Source organism: Artemia franciscana, chromosome 3, assembly GCF_032884065.1.
Source record: "Artemia franciscana chromosome 3, ASM3288406v1, whole genome shotgun sequence".
NCBI lineage: Eukaryota > Metazoa > Arthropoda > Branchiopoda > Anostraca > Artemiidae > Artemia > Artemia franciscana.
Genome location: NC_088865.1, coordinates 21,793,022 through 21,815,249, shown reverse-complemented (window position 1 = coordinate 21,815,249; position 22,228 = coordinate 21,793,022). Strand labels below are relative to the sequence as shown.

At 34.9% G+C, this 22,228-nt stretch overlaps 1 long non-coding RNA gene across 2 annotated transcripts in view; it reads right to left on the bottom strand.

Moving 5' to 3' along the window:
- The window catches only part of LOC136025012 (uncharacterized), a 57,587-nt gene that overhangs the window by 18,911 nt on the left and 16,448 nt on the right, over positions 1 to 22,228 (bottom strand). The window contains exon 3 of one of the 2 annotated variants that reach the window (XR_010616995.1): positions 1,703 to 3,219. The exons of the other annotated variant lie outside the window; for it this stretch is intronic. This is a non-coding gene — a long non-coding RNA (uncharacterized LOC136025012). Of the gene's footprint in view, positions 1 to 1,702; positions 3,220 to 22,228 lie in introns of those variants that run through there. 2 annotated transcript variants of the gene reach the window in all.

Sequence of the window (22,228 nt, the reverse complement as noted above, 5' to 3'; positions counted from 1 at the left end):
TGTTTTGTCCAAGTTCATGTTTCAGGGTTTGTTCTTGGCTCGGTAGCCCCTCTCCCTCAAATATCTCGAGTTGGGAGCATATGTAAGTGGGCTTTCAGGCCTTGTCCGTCCTTAATTGGACGAATTTTACGACTCTTCTCACGTTTTCCTTTGACCAGTGGCGTCAACTCACAAAAATATCGGGGGGGATGTACTTTGTAAAATCTAGGTGAGTAGTTTAGTTGTTTTCATTTTTTTTTCGATGACAATACGAAAAAAAGAAAAAAACAGTTTTGAAATATTATACCATCAAAACGTAAATATATTTTAGATCTAAGGGACAACTCATTAGCCTGCTCAGGCCAACGCATGAGCCTTTGCCTCTTCATATAGTTCGCTTTTTCGGTGAATTTTGAAAAAATTGGCCTACCCAAAACTAAGGTCCGCTAAACGTAGGCTTATTCAGGATTTTGGTTCGGATTATGGGTATTTTTTTAGGAGGGGGGGGGGCACAAGAAAAAGACTAAAAATATACAAAAAATTTGTCTGTATGCATTTTTGTGTTTTTACATGTCAGAAATTTTTTAGAGGGGGGGTCAAACCCAGTAATCCCCCTGGATACGGTCTTGCCCCTAAACAAATTTTCTGCCCCCAAATAACACGCAGAGTGGGTGGTATATAACCGCATGATTATGCCCGCTGCTAGAATAAAAAGCGTGGGTTTTGATCTTCCGCTCAATTGAAGTTAAATCTATAGGCGTTTATGGTTTGAATCTGTGCCTCAATTAGAATTTATTCCACGTGCATTTATGATTTGGAAAGCTAGTGTATATTATCGTTACCTCGATTGTTTTTGTGACTTTTATGATTTTGCCCCTACCCCCTCTGAAGTTCTAATTCTATTAAGCAACCCCTGTCTTTTGGGTTACCAAAAGAACTTTTGTTCGTGAGGGCACCAAAAGAATTTTTGTTCGGTATGGGGGAGTAAGGGTCTTTTGTCTGCTTTTTAAAGGCTAATTCACGACCTGAAGAAGTGTTTTTTTTAGTCTTTATGAGAAATTTTCTTTTCCCTTGCATTTTTAAAACCACTTAATGAGTCAGAAACAAATTCTTGCAAAGGGAGTTCCAACCCGGCAAACGCTTCAGCACCGCCACCCCCGATACGCCATTGATCAGTGATGTAGATAAGGCCATATCCAATGAGTGTGTTAGGTGGTAATAACCTCCCCCATCCTCCCAAAATGTTTGTCACGTTACACGCAAAAACGAAACAAAAATGAATATAGACAAATTTTTTGTTTTTTGTAAAATCCCCCAAGCCTGAAAAAAAAAATCCTGGATGCGACTCTAGATGTAGTCTATGACATAAATTCCTCAAAATAGAGTAAAAAGAAATTATTTTGAATCTTTGGCTCAAATGAAATTCGGTCCACACGTTTTATTATCTTGAAGGCTGGTGAATATTCTCTTTACCTCATCATGACTGGGGATGTCATCAAACGATTAGTTTCTGACATAAGACATCACTCATATGACAACATCTTGCAAAGAAAATTAGCATTTTATTATTGAACTTAAAACCAGACAGATTTCTGAAATATAGGACGTAACCGTCTAACATTCTTGTGAATTTTAATTTCACCAAAATTTCATGCAAGCAAATGTCAACTGTTGCAGAATTCACCATCACTGACATATTTATTTTTTTCATTTCTCAAACTAATAACTGAATAATCTTATTATTTCTAAAAAAAGATATTGAATTACAAAACATTGACCACCAAAAGTGAAAAATCAATAAATATTATTAGAGCAGAATTACATAGGAAAGCAATAGTCCTTTTTTATTTTTGTCATTTATTCAACTTAAACATCAGCTGTTTTCTGGGGGGAGTGGGTTGGGACATTACCAATATGAATAATCCAATGACCTGCTGCTACTACTGCTAACAATTCGCCATCTGTGGGCAACAAAGCTACACACGTTTCTCCTATCCAAAGCCTTCCTCTTTACACCCAATGTACAAATATCCAGACTATGGTTTAAAGGAAAATTATATGATCCCCTCTAAGCCAGCGTGTACCTAGGAAATTGATTTGATAGAACCTAAAATCGTAAAAGATTTTTAAGCTGGATGAAAAAATCATAGGGAAAATAAGAAGATGTGAGATTCGTGGTGGGAGTATTGCCCACAACCCAACTTTGGATTTGCCTGAATGATAGGGTATATACTTATTACATAGTTAAATAGCAGTGTAAGTCGCAATTAATATCCGAGAACCTAATTTTTTATGGGGAGGAGGGGGGCCCACATGGTCAAAACATTAGAAAGCAGGCAAAATGTGACTAAGAAAATATTGAAAGAAACTGGAAAATAAAATTGGATTTCAAAATATATGCCCGGCTGGACACCTCCTCGCCAAGCTAAGTCAGAGCCATGTTCAAAATAAGAAACCAATACTTTCAGGTGTATAGGTAAGAGGAGGGAGGGTCTATTTGGCCCCGTTCAACATTCTTCCAAATAATATTTTTTATGATTATCATGTAATTTCTCATATTTTTCACATATTTTGGCTATTTTTGGTGTTTTATCGATTACACTCATCGTTGAAATGTCACCCAACCCCACCCTTCAAAATAGATTAATGTACGTTCTAATGTCTAGAACTTCACATATCATTTACAAAACTTCTACTCAACACAGATATATCAACCATTAATCAATTTGATATTTTTGGCACATCAACATTAGAATTAAGTTTATAATGCCCACTTGTAGGTTATCACATTAAATTCTTACTTTACACCTATCTGTAATCAATTTAAAAGGTAAGAACTCTTTCCATACTACCTTGCGAACAGATATGTTTTCATAATTTATTACGGGTTATAAAAAAAATAATAAATTCACAGATATCGGAGCCAAAGGATTAGATTCCCTCCTCTACGTATGTTTGTGATTTCGTAGAACACAAAAAAAAAGAAAAAAAAAACAACAGCCGAATTCAATGCAAAGTATATGAAATTATTGGACACTCATAGAAATTTTGGTTACTCTGGCATAAAAGCCCCCCCCCCCTGGGCAGGTGCTTGGTGTAGCTACCAATCCTCGTCAAAATAAAATGAATAAATATGCTAATCTTGAACTATTTTCGACCTGCTGGACGGCATCCTCATCTTAAGCACCGAGGACTTAGGCAGCTGATGGCAGACTTGGAGCATCTGGATCAGTTTGACTCCTAAAAAGATTAAATAAAAAAACCAATTTTTTTTTCAAGTGAAACTAAGAAGCGACATTAAAACTTAAAAAGAACAGAAAATATTCCGTGTATGAAAGGGGCTGTCCCCTCCACAACGCCCCGCTATTTGCCTTAAAGTTTTTTATTGTTTTAATAAGTAGAGTTGTGAGAAAGAGTCAAACTTCAGCGCAAAGAGCGGGGCATTGAGGAGGGGACTGCCCCTTTCATATACGAAATTACTTCTGTTCTTTAAAGTTTTAATATCGCTCCTTACTTTCACTTATATTTTTTTTTACTTAATTTCTGAATGTTTTTGAATTAATGTAGGTTTTGATTTTGCTCACCGTACATAAATAATTAAAATGAAATTTGCATATTAATTTTTACTTTTTTTGGCTAAATGGCTTTCTCAAAGTCTTGATCGGACGATTTCGAGAAAAAGAGGGCGAGGAAGGGGGCCTAACTGCCCTCCTAGTTTTTATTACTTAAAAAGGCCACTAGAACTTTTATTTTATTCATGAACGTTTTCATTTGTAATAAATATACATAACTCACAAACTAACTTACGTAAGGAACTTCTATTAATGTATATTTATATTACGTGTATAAAGGAGTTCGCTCCCTCGTCAATACCTCGCTCTTTATACCGAAGTCTGAATTTTGTTCCAATTCTTTAAGAATGACCCCTGAATCACAAAGGCCGTTTAATTATAATGAATAGCTCTTTTGAAATTACTAAAAATACTTTAGCGTAAAGAGTGAGGCATTGAGGAGGGGATAAACCCCCTCATATACATAATAATTTCTGTTCGTCTTAAGTTTTATTGTTGCTCCTTACTTTCAGTTGAAAAAACATGTTTTTTTATTATTTAATTTCTCATTGTTTTTTGTTTTTTTTTTAATAACGCTGGAAAATCCAGCGCTCCCTTCATAGAAGTTTTCTTCTCTCTTGATAACTTTTAGCCCTTCCCCCGGGGACAGTGGGGGATTAAGTCGTCCTCAAAGACATACTTATTAGATTTTTCGACTACGCTGAACAAAATGGCTATCTCAAAATTTTGATCCGGTGACTTGGGAAAAAATGACGTATGAAACCAAGAAAGGAAACAAGACCAGTATAGTCTCCGAACGTATATGGGGCAAAATGAGCGTGGGAGGAGGCCTAGTTACCCTCAAATTTTTTGTTCACTTAAAAAGAACACTAGAACTTTTAATTTCCGTTAGAATGAGCCCTCTTGCAATATTCTAGGACCACGGGGTCGGTACGATCACCCCAGGGAAAAAAACAAAAACAAATAAACACGCATCCGTGATCTTTCTTCTGGCCAAAAAATACAAAATTCCATATTTTTGCAGATAAGAGCTTGAAACCTCTACAACAGATATTTATGGGAAGAGAAGGATCTGAAACATCAAAATGAGTTTTAGGGTCGTTATTTCTCGATTCTCTAAGAGAGTTTATTATAACTAATCGTTCCTCAAATGCCCCGTCTTGATTGATGTACAGGATTGTTTTAATTAGGAAATCACAGTAATGAGGATCCTTGATTGTTCGACAATAGCATGAATAAGGCTAATAATGTTAAAAATATAAAGTGAAAAACATTATTCTGTTTTTGTCAAATAGGTGTTTGAAGCAAGACCCTATTACAGGTGCTAATGTCCATAGGTTTGGAAAGAGAGGATTCTACCAGAATAGGTATAAGTAATACCAGAATAGGTATTCTGGCCATCTGATATTTACTAATAAGGAAACTAATAAAGAGAAGAAAGAGCTTGGAAGGATGTGGAACGACTCCTGCAAGGAAGATTTTTCACCTTGTGATGGCGGAGTGGATGAAACCCTGCTTCCTAATCAAAGAAACAGGTGCGTAGCTCCAGCATTTTTACTGAGGGGCCTACATCCGGAGAGTCAAGGGGCATGGGCTATATCCCCACCCAAAAACATTATTAGGCGCAACAACCCCCTCCCCCAAACGACACCACTGCAAAGGAATTCTGGCTCCATCGTGGCTGTCGCAAGGAAGTCACTACATAATCTAAACTGTCTTATGCATGAATTCAGATATGGTAATATGTTGTCTGCAATTTTTGTGCAAGTTTCTAAGATGTTCTTTATATACTTTATTGCATCGATTCAGACGAGTTTTAAGAAAAAATTCTGCGGCTATATTATGCCAATATACAATAATAATAATAATTTGTTTATGCCCCTATTCATACACGGATGAACACAGAGGAGCAAAGCAAATATATCAAAAGAAAACTGAAAAATATGAAATTACACTTCTAACGTGAAGGACGACAATAAGTAGCTCATAGTACACATAATAACTCATAAATATGTAATAAATAGCCTATGATAGCTTATTAGTGCATACCACTAAAAACATTCATAAAACATAACGCATAACCACTTATAATACATAACGTATAAATAGCTGTTTATTAAAGCTATGGCGACAAAACTATTTTACCATTAAACAAGACAATTAAGGGAAAATATATTCTATTTTCTCTAAATTGTCTAAGAAATGGATGGTATTGCTGATCCATTTTAACGGTAATATCTAATATCTCCGAAATTTCGTATAATATACCTATTTTTGAACCATAGTGGAATTCCAAGAAAATATTTACAAAACCGGAAAAAGTAGGCCTACACACGGATACGCTTTTTATCACTTTTACTTAAAAACTTCAAAAATGGAACTATGAAAAATACATATTTATGGGATATATCATTTGACAAATTTGTATTCTCATAATTTGTTGTTCAAACATACCGATCATGGCACGCTTTATCTTGTTACCGGCGGTGCTTAGCACCATGCGGTTTTCATCACGATAAGAGGTAAATAACCAAGAGTGGCTAAATTGAGCTATGAACGTATATTCATGTTTAATTAACTAGGTGCAAACGGGAACAAATCAAGCTTATTTTCAAACATTCAAAAATTAAAGGGTTCAGCTAAAGAGGGTACCAGAGGAGTTTTTATGGGCGCAGAAATCTTATTCTTATCCCGGACGCGGAAATTTTAGGATCGCAAAATTCTAAATAAATAACCGAGCGGTTATATTCATTTTGTAATCTTTTAAGTTTAATTTTTATTAAAATAAAGTAGAAGTCGCAGTTGGCAGTAAGTATAAGTAAACTGAATCAAAAACATTGGTTTTTCCATATCTTCGTCACCATTCCTTGAAAATAAAAATGAGTAGACCGAATTTAGACAATTCTAAACTAAATTTTAAGCCATAAGTTAGTAGTTCGAATTTACAATTAGAATCAATCAATTGGGACGAGATAATTGATAAGTTTTCAAGGCTAATGTTAGAAAAGTTACAATTAAATAAATTGTAAATTTTGTTAATGAATGAAAATTTTGTTAAAATTTGGCCTGAAAATTTTTAGGAGACAACAGGGCGCTAATCAAGATTTTTCCTTGGGCTAAAGAGAGGACACAGCCACCACTGGTACCATATAGGCTACATACTTTCTTTTCCAGCTCAATTACTTTTCAATCATGTCTTCTTTTTTTACGCTCGTTAAACCTTAACCCTTAAGAGCTTCTTAAATGTGTCGAAATGCAATCGAAAAATAACCATCTGGTGGTTATTTTAGCACCATCTGGTGGTATATATATGTAACCACAAAATACTCTTAATTAAGGCTTAGTCAATCCATTATAAAACGATTTTGAGGGAGGGGTAGTAGCCTTAACACCTACACCCTAAAATTGTATCCCGATTGTACTTCTTCTTGAACCATGGATCTGGTACAAAGTTTTATCTAATACAGACCAGCTTACGAGTGGAGACAAGAAAACGGGGAATGAAAACCATAAATGTTTGTAAAAGGAAAAATATTTTGCGTTACTTCCTTAAAAAAACCTTGGCCTTCGGCATCCTATATTGGTACGCCCATGGACCTCCTTAACATTCATAATTATTAATATGTACTTTCAATTCCTGATCTATTATAGCCATCCAGTGGAGATTTAAATCCTAAATTTTAATTTACCTTCCCAATAGCCTTTTAAAAAGTTCATTTGGGTCATTTAAATTCCGTTCAAAAAGCATAATATGCGGAAGCAATCTGGACATGTTAACACCATTAAAGATCTTCACCGTCACGATCTCTTATATGAAATCAATTCATCGAGAATATTGAACCCTGCCCTTTTGAATGCTATTAATTAAAAAAAAGAAAAGGGTTCTTGTTTAACTCAACATCGCTTAAGTTAACTCCTTTCACCTTAACCCTTTAACTTAACTCTCGTTCAATTCAGCATTGATTCAACCCAAGCGTAGTTCAACTCTACAACTGTTAACTCAACCCCATTCAAATCAACCTCCGTTTAACTCAACCCTCATTTAAGTCGACCAAATTTAACTAAAAATCATTGAGGTCCAACTCCCGTTTAAATCGAACCCCCGTGAAAATAAACCCCCATTCAACTCAATCCCAATTCTACTCAACCCCTGCAGTAGATTAGGGTAAGTAAGGTTAGGTTGAATGAGAGGTGAATTTGCTTTGGTTTATCATGTTTACTTCCATTGTTATCCACATTTTAAACTATCTTAAACAATATTTTTATCCAACAATTATATTTAAATCTTTTGGCTGAAACTTTAAGCGGATCGAGGATGCAAGAAAATCCATTAGCAAAAAAGACATGACGTATCATAAGTTAAAAACAACGGAGAAATATATTATCAGGACTATAACTGGGGCCACAAGGAGGGTGGTGATATGCAAAGTGATAAAAATAATTGAAACTCATAAAAAACAGGAAATGCTATCAGAAAACTAAATCCGTAACGAACAGAAATTAAAATGAATAAGGTAGAAGGCAAGGTACCCTTCACACACTTCCGTTTCTTAAGAATGTTACTAGAAATTCCAATTTTCAATATGAGCCCACTTCGAAGTTTCTGCGACCACTTCTTCCATACAAAGTGGGCAGTGGCCATGGAGGAATCTATCACGGGGGAAGAGAATTTCCCTCATTGTCCATACTTTTCAGAATTTCCATAATTTTCCAGCATTATTTAAAAAAAAACAATGAGAAATTAAATAACAAAAGTAGGTTTTTCAACTAAAAGTAAGGAGCAACAATAAAACTTAAAAAGAACGGAAATTATTACGTATACGAGGGGTTCGTCCCCTCCTTAATGCCTCGCTCTTTACGTTAAAGTATGTTTAGTAATTTCAAAAGAGCTATTTATTTTAATCAAACGTCCTTTGTGATTCAGGGATCATTCTTAAGGAACTGGAACAAAATTTGAACTTTAGTGTAAAGTGTGAGGTATTGACGAGAGGGCGAACCCCCTCATATAAGTAATAAAAATATACGAATATAGAAGTTTGTTACGTAAGTTAATACTTAAATTACATAAATTTATAACTAATAAAAACGTTTCGTAAATAAAATTAAAAGTTCTAGTGCTATGTGCTGCCTCTAACTAAGCTACATACGGTAAAAAATTAAACAAATAAAAAAAACTACAAAAGAGAGCAAAGAACAATTAAAAAACGTTCATTAGGATTAAGGTTTCACCTACCAACTCGAATTTCCATTCGAGGCAAATAAACAGAAAGTCGTCTCATGAGAAGCCCGTGCTAACTTGTGAGAGTAATTTGGCAATTTGGCCAGATAAAAAGAATAACGCAAATCATAAGAGAATCCATATATTACGAAAAAAAAACAACCAGAAATTACACTGAATTCCCGAGTTGCAGGCATCAGGACACCCGGAGTGTACGCCACACTCATTCCGTCACTTATTTACCTATATAATTTGTAAGTGATCGTAACTCCCAGCCAATGATCAATCTTGGTTCTGAAAATGGTCTCAGAACAACAGAAAGTATACGTAACGTTTCTTTCTTACTTTTATGCATGTCCTCCGACATGCTCGGATTGTACTATATAGTCACATACTAATTGTTTATCACAAACAGACCCATAGGAACCGACAGGGGGGTATACCCCCCCACAGAAATTTGGGACTATAAAGTAATATAAAGAATATAAGGGACTATAAGGAAACCAATGGAAAGAGAGTGGAATAGAGGGAAATCTTGGAAAAATGTGTACTGCCCCATTGTTGGCTGCCTGCCAAAAGATTTTGACCCTTAATAAGGAAAATATAAGTTCTAATTTATGACTGAGTGACCCCTTTCCAGTTTTCCACAGACATTTTCTCTATATGATGTGGTTGGAGTAGCAAAAAAAATTATTCATAGTAATGGATGGTAAGAAATAACGATCGTTGTCAATAATGAAAGTATAAGAGCCAAGCTATTGATAACTTTCAATCAAAGAATCAGCTTTTTATGGTGATTAAATGAAAACAAAACAAGGTTTTTTTAGTGTTTTAGTGTTTTTGATACCGACCTACATACAGACTTTGACACCGAACTACAAGTAAAGACACCAGTGATGGCTAACAAAAGGAATTCATAGTACCCTCAGGATGTACGCTCTGTCGTACTTTAGGAAATTAAATAAAAAAAGCTAGTTTTTTTTAACTGAAAGTAAGGAGCAACATTAAAACTTAAAACGAACAGAAATTACTCCGTATATGAAAGGGGCTGTTCCTTCCTCAACACCCCGCTCTTTACGCTAAAGTTTGACTCTTTCTCTCCACTCTACTTTTTAAAACATTAAAAAACTTTAGCGTAAAGAGCAGGGTGTGGAGGAGGGAACAGCCCATTTCATATACGGAGTACTTTCTGTTCGCTTTAAGTTTTAATGTCACTACTTACTTTCAGTTAAACAAACTTGTTTTTAGTTAAGAAAATTGTTTTTTTTTTTTTTTAATTAATCACCATGCAGTCACAATGCATTAGTGCATGTTTTGATTTTGCTCTCCGCACAGGAATAATTAAAACGAAATTTGCATATTATTTTATTTGGCTATATGGCTTTCTCATAGTTTTGATCAGACTATTTTTAGAAAAAAAGGAGCGGGAGAGGAGGCCTAGTTACCCTCCAATTTTCGGCTACTTAAAAAGGCAACTAGAACTTAATTTTTTACGAACGTTTTTATTAGTAAAAATATACGTAACTTACGAATTAACTTACGTAATGAACTTCTATATTCGTATGTTTTTACAACATATATGAGGGGGTTTGACCCCTCGTCAATACCTCGCTCTTCACTCTAAAGCTCAAATTGTGTCCCAATTCCTTAAAAACGACCCCTGAATCACAAAGGCCGTAGAATAAATGCTTGAAATTACTAAAAATTCTTTAGCGTAAATAGCGAGGTATTAAGAGGAGGTGAACCCCTAACATGTGTAATAATTTCTGTTCGTTTTAAGTTTTAATGCTGCTCCTTACTTTCGGTTGAAAAAAGTTTTTCATATTTATTTTTTAATTTTTTTTTAATGCTAGAAAATTCTGAGCCCCGTTTGTGGAAATTCTTTTCCCCCATGACAAATTCCTCCATGGAAAGCTCCCCCCACATAACCCCAAACACCAAAAAACAAGAAGAACAATAGGGAATTTCTCAAGACGGTGGGAAACAAATTAGAATGAATATTTCGGCCCTATGTCCAAGGGCCGTCCTCAGCAATACAAATAAGAAAAAACAACTTACTAGATGATAAAATCAACAAAACTAAAATAAACAGTTTTTCAGTTTTTCTTATTTGTATTGGTGAGGACATTCACCTGAAGACGTATGTACACTTCCCAATAACCATTACTATATGTATTAAACAAAAAAAAAAACAAGTTTTTTTAAATGAAAGTAAGGAGCGACATTAAAACTTAAAACGAACAGAAATTACTCCGTATATGAATATGAATTACTCCGTATATTTTCCTCCTCAACGCCCCGCTTATGCTAAAGAAATCCTCCTTACGCTAAAGTTTGACTATTTCTCTTAACTCTACATTTTCAAACAGTAAAAAACTTTAGCGTAAGGAGCGGGGCGTTGAGGAGGAAAAGCCCCTTTCATATACGGAGTAATTTCTGTTCGTTTTAAGTTTTAATGTCGCTCCTTACTTTCATTTAAAAAAACTTGTTTTTTTTTGTTTAATTTCTGGACGTTTTTGAATTAATGCATTTTTTTATCTTGGCTCTCCGCGGAAAAATAATTAAAACGAAATTTGCATATTATTTTTTTTGGGCTAAATGGCTTTTTCATAGTTTTAGTCGGAGGATTTGAGAAAAAAGGAGCGAGAGAGGAGGCCTAGTTGCCCTCAAATTTTTTGATTACTTAAAAAGGCAACTATAACTTTTAATTTTTTACGAACGATTTCATAAGTAAAAAATATACGTAACTTACGAATTAACTCACGTAGCGAACTTCTACATTCGTATGTTTTTATTGCGTATATGAGGGGGCTCACCCCTCGTCGATACCTCGCTCTTTACACTAAAGCTTAAATTTGTCCCAATTCCTTAAGAATGACCCCTGAATCACAAAGGCCGTAGATAAATAGTTGAAATTACTAAAAGTACTTTAGCGTAAAGAGCGAGGTATTACGAGAAGGTACACCCCTCATATGCGTAATAATTTCTGTTCGTTTTAAGTTTTAATGCTGCTCCTCACTTTCAGTAGAAACAAAATTTTCATATTTATTTTTTCATTGCTTTTTTAAATAATGCTAGAAAATCCTGCACCCCCTCCATTGAAAGTGTCTTCCCCCATGAGAAGTTCCTTCATGGAAAGATCCTCCCTGTACACTTCCCAGTAACCATTACTATATGTAAACACAGGTCAAAGTTTGTAAATTGCAGTCCCTCCCACGGGGACTGCGGGGGAGTAAGTGGTCCCCAAAGACATAGTTATTAGGTTTTTCTACTATGTTGAATAAAATGGCTCAGAATTCAGATCTCAGAATTTTGATCCGGCGACTTTGGGGAAAAATGAGCGTGGGAGGGGGCCTAGGTGCCCTCCAATTCTTTGGTTACTTAAAAAGGGCACTAGAACTTTTAATTTCCGTTAGAATGAGCCATTTAGAGACATTCTAGGACCACTGAGTCGATGCGATCACACCTGAAAAAAAAAAAAAAAAAAAAAAAAAAAAAATAAATAAACACGCATCCGTGATTTGTCTTCTGGGAAAAAATGCGAAATTCCACATTTTTGTAGATAGGGGCTTGAAACTTCTACATTATGGTTCTCTAATACGCTGAACATGATGGTGTGAGTTTCATTAAGATTTTATCACTTTTAAGGAGTGTTTCCCCCTATTTTCTAAGATAAGGCAAATTTTCTCAGGCTCGTAACTTTCGATGGCTCAGACTAAACTTGATTTTTAAAATCAGCATTAAAATACAATTCTTTTGATGTAACTATTGGTATAAAAATTCCGTTTTTTAGAGTTTCAGTTACTATTGAGCTGGGTCGCTCCTTACTACAGTTCGTTACCACTAACTGTTTGATTCTAAAGATGTATTTGTTCACGAGTAATTAGTTCAGTTATTAGTACACAAGAAAGTTCTTCTAATTATAGAAAGCACAAGGACAACTACTTAATAAGTGGCAAATTCGGTTAAAATATGCGCTTTTGCTTCTATTGCAAGAGTGAGTACCCATGAGCTGATATAAGCTATTGCAGTTTTTTATTATTATTGCCACAGTTTGTTTTTAGTTAATACAATTTACAATTTATCCCTTTTTTTAATTCCGGGTTCAAGATCACAATTAAGCATGTGTACACAGGTTTAAAGAAAAGACAATTAATCGTGTTTGTTATTGAACGGATTAGAGGGTATACCAGAGACGGTTGCAAATACCGTTAAATCTTTAAAATGTTCTAAACAAGTGATTTGTTACACTTCAAAGTCACAAATACCCGCAATACAAATGCAATTACTGTCAGATGATTCAGAATCAGATTATTACAGGATCGGCTCCTAAAGGGGTCGTAGACTGAAAGGACACCTTTTAGGTTGTTCATTGATCTGGACCCTTTCCGCTGCAAACAACATTTTTGTGTTAGTATTTGCCTCTTGTTTGTTAGTATATGTCCTCTCGTTTGGAAGAGTCGGTAACAACGCTGGAGAATAAGAAACGCATAGGTGTATTTTTGTTCATCAAATTGCTCAGATCTTAATTCTACTAAAACTTATTTAAGCTCATTTTTTTTAGAGAGATATATATTTATTAAACCAAAAACAGTAATAAAAGCCACCCCGAGAAGTAAAAAACTTGTCAGAGGGGTGGCAAAAATACATTAGAAAATAATACAGGACAAAGAAAAAAAAAATATATATAAAACCAATAGTACGAACTAATCGGCACCACAAGCCTTACAAAAAGAAATTCAACAATACCAATAAAATCATATCCAAAGGGCACAATAAGGTATTCAATTATTTATTTACCCCTCTCCCCGAAAAAACTAGGACAAAAGAAATAAAATTCAACCTTAGTAAAAAGAATTCGCTTTTATTTCTCTCTTGAAAAAATAAATATCACCATTATTTCTGAAACTCTGATCTAGATGATCCCAACTTCCAATCCCCCTATGAAGCACAGAAAACGTCGACTTCCTCGCCCCTTAGTTTTTTGCTTCTGCCTAGGTTTTGAAAAACACCTTTATGTGATCATTTCATTGGAAAAGGCACTTTTATCATTTGAAAAAAATGGGGGAAACAACCAAAAGTGCACTTTATTGGAATGTGCTATCAACTAAGATTTATAAAAAGAGATTATGTATAAGAATAAGCTTTGAAATGAGCCCTTAAACAGCTCTCTTTTGTTACAGTAGCCTTCTAGTTTCTGCAAGTCCTTAGGTGATTTATGAAGGCCTGTGTTCATTATGGCTTTTTCAGGCGAAGCCAACCGACTAAAAACAGCTTTTTGTTGTTCGAAAAACTAAAGTTCCTGAAAAACATGTATTGTTCTGTGATGTATGGATAATAAACTTTTTGTTATAAACTGAAAGTTTTTCGTAGCTTTCAAGGCGGTCTGCAGTGTTTTCTAGAGGTGTCTTATTTCCCTTAGATTGGAGATTATTAGAAATAATATTAAAAAATAGTTTTCGACTGAAACTAAGGAGTGACATTAAAACTCAAAACGAAAAGAAATTGTTACGTCTAAGTAAAAAAATCATGATTGCGTTGTTTCTACATTTAATTTTAATCATAAACGAGAAAAGATTAATTTTAAAAAAAAAGTGAAATTTAAAACACACATATATTATGACTTCACAACCAATCTAATATATATCAATAGCATTAGTAGAAATAAAACAACTAATTATTTTTCCTTATGTTTCTAGAATTATAGAAAACTAGCACTTTACTGAAAACACAAAAGCCAAGTATAAAAACAAGAATACTGATTTGGGAGTCAAAAGTGAGTATGTAGCCAGACAACAATACAAGAATCTATAAAGCTTTTCATAGTCTTACACGAGTTGTGACATCACTAACCTTCAGTATACAATTAAGATTATCTTAAAAACATAAAGGAAAAATTACTATTTTTTTCTAATAACCGCGAAGTAATTGAGCAGCATACAGAAATATTGGATTGGCTCACCAGGTAGTATTTTGGTTTCGCCAGCTATAATACAAATAGTGACTAATATACATCTTAAATTGCAAGAAATATGTTTTAGTATTACTTGAAATAAAGATCAAATAAGACATAATACGAACTTTGGAAGTTCTTTTATTTCTCTCTATACAACAGTGAATTGCAAGCTATGATAAAAATTCTAACGGTAGTCCATAGTCCTAATATAATCAAGATGGCTTTACTTCAAACTTGTCTACAAACTAGTCATGACATGTCCTTTCCAAAACCAAAACGAGAGGTAGTCATTGAACTGAGCCATTGTGCAGAAGTGATACCGAATTAAACGAAAAAAAAAATTAAGCAACAATCTTAATGCTTTGTTTTTACTGTGTAAAAAGTGTCATTAATTGGTTTACTTTTATCGTAACAAAACTCCTTTATTTTTTTGTGTTTTCAGTAAAGCGCTAGTTTTCTGTAATCCTAGAAACATAGGGAAGCATAATTAGTTGTTTTATTTGTGCTAGTTATATTGATATATATTAGATAGGCTGTGAAGTACTAATTTTTGTCCATTTAGAGTTTCAACTTCACTCTATACTTCCCTCCGAAAATTGTTTTTTTTTAGTTAATCTTTTGTCAGAGAAGAAAGGTATTCGTAGTTAAAAAAGGCCTTGTATTAAAGACAATCTAGCTAGGGGGAGAAGAACTCAAATATCCCCCTTATGTCCCATTTACAATGAAATTTTAGTAATCCCAGGGTTAAATTAGCGTCATTTCATCCAGTCAAATTTTTCATGTTATTTTCTGATGACAGCCAGAAAAAAGTAATGATACTTTTCACCTCTGAACAATAGCAAGACTAAAAAAAAACAAATCTTTTAAAGTAAAAAGAAGTTTGAATATTAAGTTTTCAGCCCCGTTGTGACAGCACAATCGTGAAATATCACTTCGACAGCCTAAAAAATTTGGGATTTTAAGTTGCCCCTCCTTGCTCTTACGAAATGCAGACTTTCGCCTCCCAGTTGGCTTTTGTGGAAATATGGTCATGTTCCCTTGACAAATATAAATTTAATCAAGTGCTTTTAGGCGGTATGTGTCATCAGTAAAATCTAATACAGACCACACAAAGCAAGTGAGATTTAACAAACAAACAACATTAACAACTAAAAACTTAGTAATAACTCAACTACTAAAAACCAACTACAACAAATAACTTATTACATCGTCCCATCCCCAACCGGAGCAAGCGGTATCAGCCCCAAATCCACCAAATTCTAGGGGGCGCGCACCCCCCCACCCTGGATCCGCCACTGAGGCACAGTAAAAATATGGTAATTTCCGCCGTTTTTTCTCCTCTGTTTTTTACAGTGACTATAAAGTCGCTAAACTAAAACCATGACATGATTCAGCTTTCGTGCCAAAGTTTATTTTTATTTATCTTTGGGCTGTCTTGTTTTTAGAATAGTGGTTCTTAGGTTTAAAAAATAACCCGTCTTTTACGTCATATTGCGGAAGCCAAAACAGTAGAATGATGAAACGAGTTAAATTGAATCTTGTTTGACTTTCAAGGACATGTATGGGATGAATTCATGGTAAAAAATTGCCGTGAAAGTGATTATACTTTGTCAGTTAACTTTTTGGCACGGGTTATTCACGGCGACGAGTTTCTTTAAGATGTTGTAATTAGTTTCAACGGTCAAAATTTCACTCAAAGTGAAATCATGAGGATTTAAATGTCAACTTTAAAAACAAACTGATCTCAAATATATATTTCACTTTCTGCAGGCATAAATTGATCTCAAGTAGTGTTGGGCGATATTGAATATCGAAATATTGCAACAAATACCGATATCGAAATGCAAATATCGATATCAAAGACGATAATATTTCGGCTTTTCTTGGTATCTAGCGGTGAACATCCAGCAGAAAAGATCCAAGAGAGAAAATTGTTTCGTAAAATGGTCGAGAAGAAGAATAATGTCTTCAATCCACTGACTCATCTATGCTAATACACACCATGCATAGCTGTATCCAGAAGTTGGCATAGCCTGTTCGTAAACTATGTTTAGTGAGAACTCTCAAATGTTGCTGAGAACCTCCGAAAGCCTTGGCTAGATAAAATACCTTCTAAGCTTATAGGTCTTGTACAGATCACACTCGTCACGATTGCCACATACTTCAATTCGCGTTTCAAGACATCATATATTACCCCTGACGATCTTCTTCAAGTTGACCGTAAAATACCAAGAGACATGATTGGGCCTCACTGGAATCTGCATCAACAGATGCAAGTGCCGTGACAGAACCAGCGATTCAGCCACTACAGAATCAAGCCAGTTTGTGAGGATTACATGACGATGTTTCAGTATTTAATACAAGGTAAGCTTCGTCAGCAGCTGCATCTGTCACGGCTTATCCAGGTTTTCAGTTGGGAGTCTTTATTTCCAAGAAAAACTGATGCACTCAGGGCATGGATGTCTTGTAAAATGGGTCTCGGAAATACCTATATAAATTTGTCATAAAATAGATGTCCATGTCCACCACTAATGCCCTTTCTGAGAGTGGATTCCAAGCCTGATCAGTTAATCATACAGTTCGTGGCAACAAACTGAAAGTAAGGAGCAGCTCGGCCAAATAACAACCGAAACTCTAGAGCACGGAATTTAGATAACAATGGGTACATCAAGTGAATTGGCTTTTACACCGACTCCAGATATATAATATTCATCAAGTCTCATGTGCCCATCACAAAGCATGGAAGTCTAAGAAAATTTGGATAACTTGTTTGAAAAGGCGAAAACACCCCTAAAAAGTCGAAGAATCTTAATAAAAATCACACCATCAGATTTGGCATATCAGAGAGCCTAACTCTAAGGGTTTCTAGCTTCCATCTGAAAAAAAAGATGAAATTTCGTAATTTTTGCCAGAAAAAACATCACGTATACCTGTTTGTTCGTTTTGTTATTTATTTATTTTTTTGTCAGGGGGATCGTATCGAACCAATGGCTATATACGATCGGGAGAGGGCTTGCTAAAACGGAAATTAGAGTTCTAGTTCCCCATTTTGTGACCATAACGATTGAGGGGGGGCTAGACCCCCTCCAACACCCTTTTTTCTCAAAGTCGTCCGATCAAAATTTTGAGACAGCCATATTGATCAGCACAGTTGAAAAGTTAAGTAATCATGCCTTTGGGGATTGCACGGCCCTGCAAGTCCCAGGGGAAAAGGTTTTAAGTTATGAAATATGTCTAGTGTCTACATTTAGTATTTTGTTTTTGGAAGTAAACAGACATTTTTTGGGAGGTTGAATTTTCTCTGGGGGGCATTCTCCAAGAGGAGATTTTTCAATGAGGAGGAAAGTTTCTGGGACGAGCTTTCAAAGGGAAACTGTACACGGGGGAATTTACCAGAATTCTTACGCTAAATGCTTTTTTTTTACTTACTTTCTCCCTGCCAATATAATTTTACATTTGGAGACATACCAGGCATATAGCCCAGGGAAAATTTTCAAAGGAATTGAAATTGTCTGGGAGATTTTTCCGTGGGGGGGAATTTTTTGCGGGAGAAACCTTTCATTGAGACATTGGGAGGGGAGAATATCCAAGGAACATTTTCACGGAGGGAGGATTTCCGGTATGATTTGAAAAACAATTAGAGATTAAAAGAAAAATAAGTCTTTTTTCAAACGAAAGTTAGCTCAGAAGAATTTTCCAGGTGGAATTGTCCGGAAGAAGTTTTCTGGGGGGAATTTTCAGATGGGATGGAATTGTCTGGAGGATGGGGATCTTCATCCGGAGGAACTTTCAAAGGAGGGATTTTTTGGGGTGATTTTCCATGTGGAAAAAAGGCGGATTTTTAGTATACAAAAAGAAATTCTGTGTCACGAGCGAGCTATTGAGGAGGGGTTATCCCCCTCATGCAAGGGACAATTTATGTTCTTTTGAGTTTTAATGGTGCCCCGAACTTTCAGTGGAAAAGAAATGTTTAATCGCTGAAAGGCTGAACCAACTCTCAGGGGAAATCATTGACATGCGGCTGATTATGAATAGCTAAAAATAGCCAGTATCTTATTTTTATTTATCCTGAGCCCGAGTAATTCCAAATCAGGGTTTTTGCAATATTCATTCATATAATGGAAGTTTTTTTGTATTTTATTCAGATTTGGAAATTAATGCGCAATATAGGCTACTCTTTAATTACAATTTTTGTTGTTGAATTGTAGCAAAACCTAAAGTTAATCTGTAAAAAAAATGGATCAGAAATATCGATAATCGAATGTCGAAAATAAAAATATCGCTATGTCGATATATCGTTTAGTCAAATTATTGCCCAACACTTATCTCAAGTACCGTCACTGTCGGGCCTCGTACTTGACTTTTCACACTTCTGATATAATTACTTTAAACGTTTTGATTAACTGTTCCCAAAGGGATCAACAATAGTTTGGGCGGTACTTATGTATTACACCGCCATCACTCAAGAAGTGAAGTTAGGTTGATCTTAATGAAAAATACCAAAATATGATGAAAATGGATAACCTAGAAACAAATTGGGGCTATATATTTGCACAATAGGAAGGGAAGGTAACCCAGCCTACGCCCCCCTAATGTTCAAATATATAGCCCAAATTATATAATTCCAATGTATTCTGTCACCTGTCACTTGTTTTCCATCGAGCGTAAGCTAATTGTTCTTAATACTGACAGATAAAACCGGTTTGCTGTCGAGTTTTACGCGGAGTAAACTTGAGTGTTGGTGATATAATACATAAGTACTGTCAGGGCCGTATCTAAGGTGTGGGGGGGATACCAGATTGGAACCCCCCCCCCCCCACACACACACTCAGACGAAGCTTTCGTCCCAATCACAAAAATGCATAGGCTACAAATAAATTTTCGATGCGTTTTTTTTTCGATTCGGTACTTATTAAATCCCCCAACCACACTTCGTTTTCTCCGTAATAAAGCCGGTATCTCTGTATCTCATTATGTACTCGGAGATAGTCAGTTCACCTGAGAGAGATAAAATACAATGCAGGTATATTTTAATCAAATATTTAATATGTAGAGTTAGTATTTTGGTTAGGTTAGGTATTTAATATAATGCGTTCTGGGTGGCCTGTTTTTCATAGTTCTCTGATATATTTTCCGTAACTTTCGCTACTAAAGTATTATATCCTCATCATATTTATTATATTTCATCAAGATTAATCTAACTTTGGTTCTTGAGTGTGGCTGGGATATTTAACAAATACCAAAATTTTAAACCAAGCTGCAAAACCTACAACCTCCCACCCAAAAAAAAACAAAAACAACAAAACCCTGGATATGCCCTTGTCAGCAGTGCAGTATTTTTTCCAACCATAGTTTGGTCTTCCTGATGTGCTTTTCCCCATGATCCTTCCCTTGAAAACAGCATAAGCAACAGCAACCTGTGCTTGGCAACTATCTCAGAAATGTTAAAAATATTATATACAACATTTAGGAATGGTATTAATGATATATTTCACTTTCTGCATGCATAAACTTTCATTACGTTTTAAAATAAGCTTAAAAAAAACACTTTATTTAAAATACCCTTTGATTTCAAGCACGTATATTTGTATAAGTATATTTGCGGGATTTATTTTGGGGGGGGAGGGTTTAGGGCTGAAGAGTTTTAATTGTGAGAATACAAATTAGAAAGTACAGATAATCAAACTGCCCATATATTTATTTCAATTTTCATATTTTAAGTTTTCCTTATCTTTTCAATTTTTTGAAAAAAATGGCCTTCGTGCTCGTAAAACAAGTTACAAACAGAGTACTTTCGTCCAAATCTATTTGGCTCAGAAACGTACACAGAAATGCATTTAAATTGTTCCAAAATTGTTCTATATAGCTACAAACTGGGAAAATGTATAAAACATTAAAGAAAACACAAAAAAATCAGAGATTTGGGGGAGGCCCAGGGCTCAAGGTCATCAAAACATTATTTTTCAACAAGAAGCATCACCTTTCTCCGATAGTAAAAATCTGCACGATTTGAAAATTTTCAATTTTTAAATGTCTTTTAAGAAATGTGTACACTGAATTTATTTTGTAGGGATATCATTTCGGAAGGAGGGTAGAACCAATTCAAAGATCAAAAAGAACTTGTGAATAGTGTGGACAACATGGAAAACAAGTATCTTAAAATACCAAATACATCGAAATGAAACGTTTCTTGACCACCGAAATCAACAACCCTTCAAAGATTTATTTTCTTATAGGATTGAAATCTGATTAATGTCAACATTCACCGGTAAAGTGAACGTTCGAAATTCCTTTTTCTCTGTTTGGATTCAATTAGCTTTGCGAGTCAGTTTTTTTTTTCCGTCTTATGCAAGCTATGATGGTAAAAGTTAAAATTAGGTTTGGTTAGATTATGTTAGGTTAGATTAGATTTGGTTAAGCTATGTTACATTTGGTTCTAAATATCAAAAAAGGGCTAGAAACCTAAGCCAACCCAGCCTAACTTCACCTAACCAAACCTAATCTAACGTAACCTGTCATCATCAAAATCATCAAACCGTCCACTAAATTGAAAAAGTTGACTGTCAACCCTGAAGAAAATCCAGGGAAAAAAAAAATTATTTTGGACATTTACCGGTGAATGTCGACATTCACAAATTTGCAGACATTCACAGCAACAAATACTCATTAAAATCAAGCAGTAACACTAGAAGCGTAACTTCGGATCTGGATTCTATACTCCGAATAAGATTTTTCTCAAGATTTTCCTGATTTATTCAACATTTTTTTTATATTTTCCATACAATTAGTCTTTTACGACTGTTAGTTTTGCCCCAATCCCTTAAGTTGCACCATCATTCGAAAATAAATCCCCGTATGTTTGCTTGATTCCTGTACAAACGCAATTATGATAAGTCTTTTGCATCACAAACTAAATGTCAAAAGTTACTATATAATTGTCAATATATGGTTAAATTGTAATATGATCTACTTATGGTACTTAGAGGCTATCTAGATGAATTGCATACCATGGTTATCGTTTATAGTTATAACTATGCATCGCGGCAAAGTCGTTAGGACAGTGTCGGAGAAATCCAGATGACCCGCTTGCATGGGATATTCTCACAGCAAGTTTACAATAATCTTAAGCTGGAACTAATGTTCATAACTGAACTTTCATTAGAGAAGGTAAAAATAAGAGAAGGTAATATAAAACGTTCTTTTAGAGAGGTTTGTGCTCTAGATCGCTTCGTCAACAGCACAACGGGACTGGAGGTAAGGAAGTAGGCGCAACAAATTAAAGACTGGAAATAAAAAAGCAGGGTAGAAGACACAAAGAGAACTAAACCTGGAACAGGAAATGTAAGACCTTTTGGTTGAGAATGACTTGGTAACTCTTTACATTGATTATAATCTATTAAAAAATATAAAAAACGTAATTAAAATGAATAAAAACAAATTTTAATGCGTTTTTTGTAAGACTCCCTCGAATAAAATCCTTTCGTATCCCCCCCAAAAAAAATC